Source organism: Patella vulgata, chromosome 3 (genome assembly GCF_932274485.2).
Source record: "Patella vulgata chromosome 3, xgPatVulg1.2, whole genome shotgun sequence".
Lineage (NCBI taxonomy): Eukaryota > Metazoa > Mollusca > Gastropoda > Patellidae > Patella > Patella vulgata.
Window position 1 is genome coordinate 76,896,104 of NC_065881.2, and position 13,961 is coordinate 76,910,064.

General features: G+C 35.0%; 1 protein-coding gene and 1 long non-coding RNA gene across 2 annotated transcripts in view; one reads left to right on the forward strand and one right to left on the reverse strand.

The window, feature by feature from the left end:
* LOC126816409 (b(0,+)-type amino acid transporter 1) overlaps positions 1-13,277 on the reverse strand; it is an 87,925-nt gene extending 74,648 nt beyond the window's left edge. Inside the window, exon 1 of the mRNA XM_056099665.1 lies at positions 13,064-13,277. The gene's annotated coding sequence lies outside the window, so the exon portion shown is untranslated. The remainder of the gene's footprint in view (positions 1-13,063) is intronic.
* LOC126815100 (uncharacterized) lies at positions 4,088-7,549 on the forward strand. Its single transcript, XR_008787629.1, has 3 exons — positions 4,088-4,201; positions 4,639-4,861; positions 7,346-7,549. It is a non-coding gene; the product is annotated as an uncharacterized LOC126815100 (long non-coding RNA).
* Positions 13,278-13,961: the final 684 nt, after the last annotated feature.

Below are 13,961 nucleotides of genomic sequence, written 5' to 3' on the forward strand. Positions count from 1 at the left end.
TGTTGAATGGATGCTATATAGTATATGCCCACATTGACATTGTTTGAGAACAAGAAATGAAATGAAATGGGATTTAACGTCCTACTGTTCTGCTCCTAACCTGGGCTAATGAAGACAGGCATACGCCATACAGTGTGCTATGAGGGAAATTTTGCCCGGGCAGCGGCGCTACGGCCTACTCTTATATCGAATTCCAAGTCCCAAGGGATCTTTTACGTACACACCATCCGACCGACAAGACAGCTGTCCTTGTCAGGCCCTCCATCCTGCATCACTGACAATGGGGAAACCACACCGGAAAATCTGAATGAACTTTCTCGGCCAATGCAGGGATCGAACACCCGACCTCCAGGCTAGCGAGCCAGCGTCTTAGCCACGTGATCCCCCTGTTTGAGAACAAAATATTTCAATAGTCAGCATTCCACAACTGTCTGTCCCTTTTGCAAAAAACCTTGTAAATATTATAGAAGTTATTCAACATCAAAGTTTTCCTTTCAGATAAGCTGCTGTCAAGCACTAGCTGCTGTATGTGTGTATTTCCATGATTTGGATGGCTATCTTACTCTTTCTCTCTGTCTTAATACTTAAAATCAAATAAGCTTATGATAAATTCAATAACAAATAAATTATTTTTAATTTATATTTTCAGTTTTTTCAAGGAAAAGAAATTTTGATAGATTAAAAGTTTGTAAACAGAATTTATTATACAACAGTATTTAAAATGGACCGACGCGGATTCAATTATTATTCATCTTACCAAAAAAACAATTCACAGCTATTTCAAGATAGTCCACATCAAGGGTCTTACCCAAATCCATATTTTCATACTCAAAGAGATATACCCAGTCTCCTGTATCCAAACACTTACACTACCCCATTACCAATTCCCCCACCGCAGCAATCTCAATGTTTTAATGATAATAACGATCCTTTAACCCAAAGCCTAGCTGGCAACATCCAAAGTTTTTGTTACATACAGAACCGAATGCAGCATCAAGCTGCTTATTTAATGAATGATCATCCCATGAATTATGTTAACCATGCAGAAGTAAATAGAACATTTAACTCAAATAATCGTCATCAGAATGAAATTCGACATCAAGGGTATAATTTCCAACAAAAGTTTAGTAATCACCAAGAAAATGTTTGGAGGCCTGATCACTTGAGATCAAACCAGATACCGAGAAATGAGAGTAATCCCCAGAGGAATAATGACTTTCGAAATGGCGTTCCAGGTGGACGCAAACAAAGACGACCAAATCGTTTCTCATCTGCTGATCCAATTCCAGAAAAGATAAATAACCAGAATTCTAGTAATGATCGATATCATATTAAAACCTCTGCACAGACTAATAAAGTAACGAATAAAAACGATTACATGTTACATTATGACCTACAAAAAACAACTGTTGCCAGTGATAATCCAGAAACACACCAAAAGCTCAATATTTTATCTACCAGAAGTCCTTGTAAAGACAATACTAAAAAACGTGATCATCCCAAAAAGACATCTGAATCATTCATCAGATCTCCTATTGAAAAATATGAAAAACATCTGAAGATTCGAGCTGTCGAAAATATCCTGGACTATAAAATTAAAAATTCGTCATCTTTTGATGATAATGAAAAGCAAAACAATGTAACAAAGCAGTCAGAGAAAAAGGAAAAATGGTCATACAGTTTGGATTCACAAAGCAACTCCTGTCCAAATAGTGCACGAAAAGAAAATATTTGCATGAATAATTCTCTGCTTTCTAAAAGTTTGCTTGCTGAGAAAAATCTGTACCGATCTTTGTTAAATTATAAAGTTCTTTCAAACTCAAACGTGAAAAAATACTGTTCGTTGACTTCGCTACAGAAATATGGTAAAGACAGTAGTGGTTCTAGTACACCATTAAGCTTTAACAAAAAAAATCCTTCATTGAAAAAATCGTTACTAACTGAGAACCGGTGTCTTTCTGAAAACAATTTATCTTTGATTCTAGCCAAACTTGAAAAATTTAAGTTGGCAAAATCAGAATCTAAACATGCCATGTCGCCATTATTTCCCAGTTCGTGGTTCAGTGTAAAAAAAGTTAAACATACTAGGTCACAGACGATGTCAGTAAGTCCAACATTTAATGTAAAGAAAATTCCACCAACGGAGAAAGGAGAATCTACTTTAAAATCGAGTGGAAGAAGTCGTCCAATGGTTAGATCAGGAAAATGTCAAAAGGAGCTTTTCCAAGATAATTCCATTGAAAATAAACAGTCACTACCATCTCCTAAAGCTGAATTTTCAGTAATTAAGAAAAATGGAGGTGAAAACAGCAAATTCCACAGCAAAGTTAATAATAAGTCAGTTGCAGAAACATCCAGAAGACATCAAGAAAATGTCTGCAAGTATCTTATAAAGAGATCTGTTTCACACGGAAGCTGTAGTGAAGACTCTGTAGTTGATGGTCATATTTCTGTTTTCTCCATTAGCTCTGACTCATCTTGTCAAACTAACAACAAACATACCATTGGTAACAGAAAACAAAGAGATTTAAAAAGACAAATGGAAGTTAAAAAACCGCCAAGATCAATATCAGAACATTCAAGAACATCACAGACTCCATATGAAAAGATTTATCCTCTACGATCCCGGAACTCCTCATGGGAACCTGATCGGAACAGTAGTCGTTTGGATAAATATAGAAGTTCCAGAACTAGAAATTCTGAATACCACAAACAGACTAAATACAAATCCAGTAGACATTCACCGGAGGTAGTTACACCATGCAAAGTATTGGTACAAGACATTACACAGGGTCGTAACGAGGAAACAATAATTGAAAGAAAACGTGGTCGCAAACGAGGACTATCCCAAATTAAAACAATTGTTCCAAAGAAGAGAGCAAAAGTAATAAGATCAAGTGATGATGATGATGATGATGATGATGAAAAGACATCTACAATTTCCAAATCTAGGTCTTATTTTGATGCTTCTAGCTCTAAGATAGTGAACATAAAACCAAGTAGAATACGTTCTGTTTCAGAGAGTTCAGAAAGCAGCCTTCATGCCAAAACAGCAAGTTTAGAAATTAACCTTAATCGTATAGGTTCCTCACATCATTCCAAAACAAAAAATAAAACAACAAAAGGTACCTCAGTTCCAAGAAGTAGTATTATATTCAACACATTAAAAGCTTTAAAAGAAAAACAGAAATTAGGACAGTTTGTCAAACCTTCTAGTTTAAATGCTAATCATAAAAGATCTCATAACACTAACACTCTCCAAAGAAAAGATAAAAAAGATAGTTCAGATCTCCACAAACCTACCTCAAGAAATCGAGAAAATGAAAGTCCCGAGAGAACAATTTCTCCAGTAAAAAAGAAGAGAAAACCATCAAATAAACCATCTTCTCAACCTAAACTGAAACTGTCACAGGACAAACATATCAAAAAGTCTGACTCAAAAGATTGTGAAAATGATTGTTCTGAAGAATTGCCATCATCTCCAACAACAACTTCTCAAGTAAAAAGGAAGAGAAAACTGATATATAAAAAGTCTTCTGGTGGGCCTAAACCAGAAAGAGAAACATCCTCCTGCCTTGAAAGTGATACCTCTGAAGTTTCCGAAAGATCTCATGTCAAAGCTAAGTCAAGTTTGAAAAAGCCAAAGAAATCAAATGTTCGAAAAATTGAACATAAAAAGACTAAGGAAACATCAGATGTAACTGAAATTTCAGATGATGGAAGTGCATCTCTGCCATCTTCTAGATTCGAGGATGTCATGGACATTCCTGAAACTTATGATTCCCAAACAGATAATGAATGGAATGATGTTGTTGCCGACGATCTTAATACCAAAAGTACTAGAACTGATAAAATTCTCCCAACCAAACAAAGTCTATTTAAAGCAAAATCTCCTGTGAAAAAGTCGCAAGCTAAAGTCAAATTGAGCAATCCGCTGATATCACCGAAAGACATTCAAAAGAAAACGATACAGAAAAAGGAGTCGGGAGATGAGAAATTGTCTGCTTCGCTACCAAATAAACCACGAATAGTTATTACTCATAATAGTAGTGGATCTAAAGGAGCCGCAATTACCGGGAAGATCAAATCTTGTCCATATTGTCAACAGTTTCATACACGAGTACCTGAATTGTTGAGAAAACATATTACTCAGGTTCATCCACACAAGTGTCAGATATGTCGTACCGATTTTAAAAACAAGGTATGTTTGTTTTCTTTTTTCCATTTTACATTGGGGGTGTTGAGTGCTCGGTTTCTGGTCCATATATATGGGCTTTGGGTGGCCAAATGGTTTAATATGTGCACATTACATGTAGATCATAAGATCTGTCATTGAGTCTATTTGCGTGGTTTCCATCCCCTCTTGTACGTGACAAGGAGTAGAGTCGCCTGTCCAACTTCGTAGTCTTTTCTTGGTCCTCCCAGCTAAAGACCCCTACACGCAAGTGATTTATTGAAATAAAATTGAACGATATCTTAGTCCCAAAATGACCTATTTAAAGTAGTATTGAACTTGTTAATTAAAAGTGACCTGTAGATATAGAAACAGGCAATAAAAGGTTTGGATGATCTGGCATGAAACAAGGCCTTTTCATTGATTGTGAATTTCTTTCAATCAGTTTTTTTAAATACTTTCAGAAAGAAGCTAAAAATCATCGTAGAATACACGTCAAACAATTTCATCATTGTACTGTATGTCAGCGGGATTTTGCCACTAAATTTGTTTTTGCAAGACACGAGCGTAGTTTACAACATTTAACGTTGGTTCGAGTACAACGACAGATTTTAGAAGTTATTTTGAAGACATATATCAACACAACAGGCAGTACAGCTTCTTTACCCGATTTATCACAATTTGCAGGTAGAAACATTTATTTAATTTGATCATAGTCATTGTAGTTTTGGTTCATTCTGTATTTAGTGTGGGCTGGGGGATCACGTGGCTAGGTGGGTAAGACGCTAGCTCCCTAGCCTGGAGGTCGGGTGTTCGATCCCTGCATTGGCCGAGAAAGTTCATCCAGATTTTCCGGCGTGGTTCTCCCTTGTCAGTGATACAGGACGGAGGGGCTGACAAGGAAAGCTGTCTAGTCGTTCGGATGGGACGGAAAACCGAGGTCCCGTGTACACATTGACGTGCACGTAAAAGATCCCTTGGCAGTTGGAATTCGATATAAGAGTAGGCCGTAGTGCCGCTGTCCGGGCAAAATTTCCCTCATAGCACACTGTATGGCGTATGCCCGTCTTCAATAGCCCAGGTTAGGAGCAGAACAGTAGGACGTTAAACTCCATTTCATTTCATTTCATTTCATTTAGTGTGGGCTGGGTTTCCAAGTTGTCGAACATGTGTACTGTAGATGTCTCATGAGGTACTGGATATTTAGGTCTTACAAATTGAAGAATAGTAGGACATTAAATTTCATTTCTCAGACACTCTACTTCCAAAAATATCTGTTGTTAGTGTCAGATGGGTTTCCACGTGGTCGAACATGTGTGCTGTACATAGATGTGTCATGAAGCTCCGGAAGTTTAGATTGTATAAATCGATGAAAAGTAGGACCTTAGATCTCATTTCTCAGACACACTCCTTCCCAAAAAATCTGATGTGTTCATTGTAGTTGTGAGGTTAGTTTGGGGTGGGTGACCATGTTGTCGAGCATGTGTGCTGTAGAGATATCTCATGAATCACTTGAAATTTAGGCAGTACAAAAAGAATATGTCAGTCTTGGGCAGTCATTCCCGAAAAATCATATGTGAGAGGGTTTTGTCACGGGGCTGAATCACATCCAACAAACATCACATTTCAAGTTTCTACATTTGTGCTATCTGATTAAAACACCGATCCTATTTTGTTTCGTTTTTTTATTGTTCAAAATTTCATTTTACTTGTTTTTACTACATTAGGATCTGGAAAAGTTGTTATATAACCTGTGTTCTGGTTGATGTGAGGGATTAGCGAGTTCTTGGCGTGCGATGCATGGAACTGTGGGTATCCTACTAGAAACATCTGACGTCGTAGAGTCAAAAGCCACTTGTATGACCCCTCATGTGACCTCCAACGACAACTGGTCAGATGTTTCATGTCTTGTGGTCCAGTACAAAGGGCCTGGCAAGGAACAATGTTGAGTCATTTGGATGGGACAAAAAACTGAGTTCCTGTGTATGCATTGGCATGCATGTAAATGAAACCTTGGCAGTTGGGATTCGAAATACCAGTAGGCTGCAGCACAGCTATCCAGGTACAATATCCCTCATAGCACATCATCTTCATTTGCCTGTATGGAGCAAAAAAGTGTTACATTAAACCCCATTTCATTTATTTATATATCCTGTTAATAGGAATTTACTTACACGATTACTAATTCTCATGATATAGGGCTACTGTTACTGTTGACTTAACTGAATTCAATCACAAACAGTAACTAATTGTCCTGGTACTCCTTGCATTGCTTATTCCCTTTGTCTTCCTTATTATTACTACATTTAAAAAATAATAAATTGCTTTTTTCCCCCATAACTATTTGTGTGGTCCAGGACCTTCGTTTCTCAAAGCACATGTAACACATACCTACATATTTATCAAACATTTTACTATATATTCAATCAACCTTAAGTGTGTGTAACCATGGCACCTGTGGGGAGCCTTAGTAGACGTTTGATCTTGGTATTGACCGAGGCAGGTCCTTTGGATTTTATAGTCTGGTTTCCCCTTGTCAATGGTACAGGATGGAGGGTCGGGAAGGAAAATTGGTTGGATGGTACAGGATGGAGGGTTTGGAAGGAAAAGTGTTCAGTTGTTCGGATGGTTTGAATATATCACCTGACAATTGGTAATGAAAATAAGATTAGGCCATAGCACCACTGTCCAGACAAAGTTTCCCCTCATAGCACACTGCATGGCATATACCCATCTTGATTAGCCCAGTTGGAGTAAAAGTAAGACATTAAATTCCATTTCATTTCATGCGGGGTTGGATGGTTAGTGTGTGTGCACTGTATCATAAAGTCTGTCATTGGATCAACTGGCGTGGTTTTGATTCCCCGGATGTACGTGACAAGGAGTAGGGTCACCTGTCCAACCTCGTGAGTTTTTTCTCCTGGTCCTCCGGTTTCCTCCCACTGCTAAAGACCCCTACGCAAATTTTTTAAATAAAATTAAACCATATGTTAGTCCCGAAATGACCTTGTTTGTGTCGAGTGGACGTTATACCCCATTTCTCTCTCTTTCATTTCATGCTTCAGGGATTGGGCCCCCAGAAGGTAAAATGATTTAAGAATTTGTAGAAATAACAAAAGAGATTTTAGTATTTTATGAATTTTTAACTTTTCTTCCTTTTGTTTTTGTCAGATCTGATAACATTTCCAAACATGAACATTTCAAACACTGATTCCCATGATACCAGAGATCCTGTACAACAAGCTGAAGATATCAGACGATTTTACCATGACAACCCAGAAATTCAAAATCTCTTGACAAAAGTTGAAAAAAGTCTGAAAGATCAAACTAACAAGAAAACATCAGAAATAATTTTACCAGAAGTATCAGGGTCTGCGATGGACCAAACCACAAGTCTGTCAACAAAAGTCGCTTCAGTTTTACCAATGGTTTCAAGTGACAATTCTAAAGACTTTGTAGAAAAGTGTTCTAGTGATGATGTTATTACCGAGGTCCTAGCCAATCAGGACGAAATTATGTCTGCAATTACTTTCGATGACAATGATCCAATCCTTCAGAGAAACAGTTTTGAATGTTTTGATCCAAACAAGCTTCCTACTTTACTTCCTCAAAATATCCACACCAACAACTTGAATGAAAATGTGTTTGATACATTTCCTGTTACTTTTGATCTTCTGAATTATAATTATGATGAAAACCCTTGTTTTGAACCCGGTGATTTATCGGTGGCAAACGAAAATTTGATTTGGGGAAGTGACAAATCTTTTGAATTTGGATCTAATAATCCGTATGATTTATTATTCAATGATAAGACATTTGGTTTGGCATCAAATCCTACAGCCGTTCCAGTTTCAATCTCTCAGCCTTCATTGTCCGAGAATTCAACAGCTAATGTGGAGTCATTTGTGGGTTTACTAAACAGTAACCATAATAGTTGTGATCATCAAAATTATGATTTGTCTATCCCAAATTTAGTTCCTATGCCTCATGTTACAGTAAATAACTATTTAACTCCTTGTGTAAACAACATAGATAGTCAGAACAATTTATATTCTCAAGGAAACAACAGAGATAGTCAGGACAAAGATATAAGAAATAATAGTACAAGTTGTGGGGATCTTTCAAATTCCTCTTATCATGAACTTACAGAAGATCAAGTTCAAATCATCCAAAGTTATAACACTCCCATTATGTCACAAACTTTTACCAATATGAAATGTAGAAAATCCATTTCTTCTGCAACTATAACAGCTGAAGTTCTTTCGTGTGACTCTCCTCGGCTGGAACCCAGTTATAAAATTCCTGGTATTCAAACAATTCCTACAGAATTCAGTGATAAAGTCCCAAACGTTCAAACAATTGCTGTGGGAGTAGTAGATAAGGTTGATTCAAACAGCTTCGATAAACAAGAAAATAACTGTGTGCCACAAAATCAAACAGTGATTAATTCTGTATTAAGTGAATTCAATGTTGAAACCAAGGATGTGTCAAAATATGCATCAAACAATAATCTGAACATTAAAGAATTACAAAAAGTCAATTTCCAATTTCCAGTAAATATTGAAATCCTCGATGTTCTAAAAGACAATTCACAATGTAAAGAAATACAGAGCGAAAATTCCCAGTTTCAAGAAACACCAATTCACACAGTTCAAGAAATCAGACAGAAGCATCTTGAAACAGAGCCAGAGGTAGTCACACCATACTGCTTTCCATCATGTCCATTAGGCTTGCTAGATTCTGAGAAAGTAAATTCAAAAAATTGGGCAGAAATACCCCTTCAAAACCAGGACACAAAAGATGGCACAGATAATACTGATGATTCATTTACTGTTCTGTTGGAGAAGTTCCTTCCACCCCATCTGACGTCGAGTGAGATGGAGAAGAAAGTCTTTGATGAAAACATGGCTGATCTGAAGACAACAAGTGTTAACACTGTGCAAGATTTGGACAAAGAAACTTTAGAACAGAAAAACAAGCAATTATTACCATCTGATTTTAAAAGTGATTTGTCCAGTCAGAAACGGTGTTCTATTTTATGTGTGAATGATATTGCAGTTACTCCAGGAATTCAGGAGTTGGTATTAGATGGCACTAAACAAGGGAATGTGGAAACTCATGATGCTGAAAGTACAAAAATGATCGATCATCTATCAAATAAGGTTCCCAATGACAAAACATTAATTTCTGACGTTAAAGCTACACTATATTTCATATTGAATCAAATTTCTGATGCGCAAGAACAGGAAATGCCTGATAAAGCAGTCAGGACATCTTGTGAAATTTCTGAAGAAATTAATAAGACACCTTGTGAAATTTCAGATAAAGTAGTTAGAATCTATGATGAATCAGTTAAAACATCTTGTAAAATCTCTGATGAACCCATTAGGACATCTTGTGAAATCTCAGATGAAGCCATTAGGACATCTTGTGAAATATCTGAAGATGCAATTAGGACATCGTGTGAAATTCCAGATGAAGCTGTCGCAATGCCTTGTGAAATCTCTGATGAAGCAGTTATGACATCTTGTGAAATCTCAGATGAAGCTGTCGCGATGCCTTGTGAAATCTCTGATGAAGCAGTTAGGACATCTTGTGAAATCTCAGATGAAGCTGTCGCAATGCCTTGTGAAATCTCTGATGAAGCAGTTAAGACATCTTGTGAAATCTCAGATAAAGCTGTCGAGACACCTTGCGAAATCTCTAATGAAACAATTAGAACACCTTGTGAAGTCTCTGATGAAGGAATAAGGACATCTTGTCAAATCCCAAATAAAGCTGTTGAGACGACTTGCGAAACCGCTGATGAAGCAGTTAGAACACCTTATGAAATCTCTGATGAAGCAATAAGGACATCTTGTGGAATCCCAGATGAAGCTGTCGAGACGCCTTGTGAAATCTCCAATGAAGAAGTTAGAACACCTTGTGAAATTACTGATGAAGTAATTGGAACATCTTGTGAAATCTCTGATAAGTCAGTTAAGACATCTTGTAGAATGTTGGATCAAAATTGTCTTGTGGTGGATTTTAAAGATTGTATGATGACAAAAAAAACTTTGTATAATGTTGAGAATAATCCATTTAAAGGTCTGAAGGCTGATGTAAAAGCATCTGTATCTTTTAATAAAGGAACTTGTCAGTCTATCGAACCAGAGGTGCTGTCACTTAATATATGTACCTCTCCTTGTAAAAAACTGAGAATGCAATATCATCAAAAGTTTATAACATCATCAAATACAGACAAAGTAAACATAGACAAAGACATAGTCAGTGAAAAGTGTGACAAGGAAATAATTTCTTTTATTTTGTCCAATATAATAGAAACTATTTGTTGGGAAGAATCTAAGTTAAAAGTTAATAGTTAGATGTACATGTATTGACGGTTGGATTACCAAGACCCAGTAACTAGTGATGGTTAAAAGGTAGTTTAAATCTGTCACGTCTCTTACAATAAACTGTTTCAACCTTGATGTTGAATTTATTGTGGACAAAGACATGTAGATATATATTCTTATAATGATATATGTGTATATTAGAAAGGGAAAGGGACTTCTGTGCTTTTATAGATTTACAAGATTGCGACTTCAAATCATGACTTAAATGCTATGTTTTAAACCTGTTTAGTTAAACAATTAGTAGAAGATTGGAACTGCAGACTAATGATTAAGGCCCCCAGTGCTATAAGTTATAGATTATTAAGACAATGTTTGTCAAATCCACCATACAAAGTATGCAATTACCAGTAAGGCCTGACCAATATAAATTTTCGTTTTTCAGGAACACCTATTAAAAATGTTGCATCTTAAGCGGGGTTGGGGAGACAGCAAATGCTTGATTGCTCTAACATTTACGTACATATGTATATGTAAGCCTTAAGTTCAAATTTCTAAGTTTTGAAATTTTAAACAAAACATTGTTCTTGAGACTTCAGTGGCTATTTACTGATCAAGACCTTGAAGATCTAGAAATTGGGTTGCTTTGGCCTTCCAGAATTTTGATTTTGACTAACAAAATGATCCAATCGTAATACGACTCAGGTGTGCTGTTTAATATTGTTGTGGATGCAAACTTTAATTTGCTCAAAGAACTTTTAAAGGCATTATTAGTGCTACCATTATGGTTTGTTATTTTAGTGAATTTTTAGTGCTCAAATCTTGTCATTTACCTTATAATTTTGTGTATGGATATAAGATCTGGAGATTTTTTTATTTAATTGTTTATGTTAAACTTTAAAGGCTTGTTTGTTTGGTTTTTTTATCTATCATTTTGTTGTTGTATCATGAAAGGAGGATCACTTTCAAGTTTTCTTATTTTTTCATATCAGTTTTTGTGTATCACTGCATTACATTTATCAGTGCAATAATTTAATCTGTTTTATTTTGGACCGAGTCAGGCAATTAATGTAAACAAGATACAAAACCTATTGCTGAATTTAATTGAAGCACCAAGTGAGAGTTTGAACCATTGTTGAAATGTTGCTCCTCTTAAGTTCAGTAATTGTATTCCATCAGTTTTTATTCATTATTTAATGTGACAGATTTCTTCAATGCCACTTAAACAATCTAATAATGTAGGTTGCAAAAATATGAAAATTACAAAGTAAATCGTTAAAAAAACAGGGCAAAATTTGTCAAATTCTCTGCATCAAATCTTAAGGTTACGAACATAACATAATGACCCTCAAGCACTCAAGTTTCTTATCTCAATTATGTAATATAAAACTGGCTACATCACATTATATGATGTAACATTTTGACTTTTGTAGTCAAATTAAAAACGTACAATATCAATTTTTTTGTTGCAGACTTTTTTTCCCTTTTTAGAAAGTCGTAAATTAGTCGAGTGAGGTAAAAATTATTCAATGTCAAAGAAACCGTATTTATCATTCATTACCATATTTTGTTTAAAGATACCATTCCAGATTTCTGTTGAAATCTTATGTGGTTCCAAAAGAGATTATAGAAAAGCATGTGAACATAATGACAAGTATTCTCTAGACTAGCGTTTTTACACATTTGTATATATTTACCTTCTATTTTACTCAGCTGAATGATGCCTAAATAGTTGCATTATAAAATATATTTTGTGCATGGTGATATTGACTAAGAATGAGAATAGGCAGATACGATCAGATAGGTGCAACCAGGAACATTTTTTTTCCCCATATGAAACATTATTTCCCAAATATACTGTAGGTATGTTAAATATTTAACCTTTGGATGGAATCAGTTGCCAGTAAGTAAACAACTAAAAACTTATTTATTTAAAATCTCTTATCTAGATTAGATACTGACTGTTTTGTGTGTTTTAATATTTATAGTGCCTTGAGCATGCATAAATGGGGGTGGAATTTGGGTGCAGTATAAATTTACATTATTATTTCTAGTCAAAATATACTTTTTTTTCATATGTATATTATGTTCGTTTGTATATGATGTTCATTTGTATATTTATTATTTCCTTCATTATTTTATATTGATTTTATGAAGAGTTTAGTGCCAAGAGGCCATTTCATTTTTCTTTTATTTTTTTCCAGGAAACTCAATTTTAAAGTGTTATTTCAAATGATTAAAATATCTGTTTGAAAATTGAAACTTCAAGATAAATTTGGTTGTCATGTGAACTCCTCAAATGAGTGATAGTAATAGCTAACTAAAGCAATAATTTATATCTTACTATGGCAATAGTTTATAGCCACCAAGAGGAATAGTAAACAGCTAAATAAGAGCCAAGGTCAATAGCTAACTAGAGCAATAGCCTGTAGCTAGTAAGGTATTATTTATAGCTAACTAGAACAATATTTTATAGCTAACCAGATCGATAGCTATAAACCACAGCTATATTTTAGACCTTGATGTTAGAATAGAAAGCTATTGGACAGATACGTACCGAAGAAAACACATCTCTTCTATAAATGAATGATTGTAAATCTCGTTTGATAGCATATAAGAATGATGCTTTCACGATTGGGTCAAAGCACCACACTAGAATTGCTATTCTCTCCAACACAACAGAATGAGAATGTTTAAAATCATGATTTGATGTTATGGTGCAGACTTGGGGTATAAAATGTAGCTTTTATAAAGCTTAGCCCTAGGGGTCCAGTGCAAAATGTGACAATAATTCAACACAACCAATACAATATAATCCAGCAACCTGTGCCTCACAGAGAATTCATTGTTGAAATAAGGCTTCATTTAGAACAACAACATATGAAAATACATGAAGCACTCAACCTGAACAACATCTTGATCTCTGACTTTTATTTACATATCATATTAAATTACATGTAGAAACATTCATTCTTAATAGGTGTTGACAAAATATAAGATGTCATAAATTCATTTCATAAAAATTGCAATCATCCATTCTAACCTTAAGAACAAGTAAATTATATAAAGCTTCATTTTATTTTTCCATTAATACATTAAATGTGTCCATTGTGTGCATGATAAAGAATACCTTTATACATTTTTCTTTTTATATATTTATCTTACCCACTGAAAAATATGGAGATAAAATTGATTTTTTAAAGAGTACAATGTGCACATATTAATACAGTTAGTGGAAACATTACTTTGGTTACTTATAAACCAACAACTGATCATTAAAAGCTGTTAGCTGATCGTTAACATAAAATTTGGATTTCTAATACATGTAATTAGGTCCACCAATATATCAAATTATGGAGATGTGTTAGTGTGAGAGTTGGAGAGAGTTAAAGCATTTTTTAAATCAATTAAAGGTTTACTTCTTAATTATTAGCACTGCAATCATTATATAATTT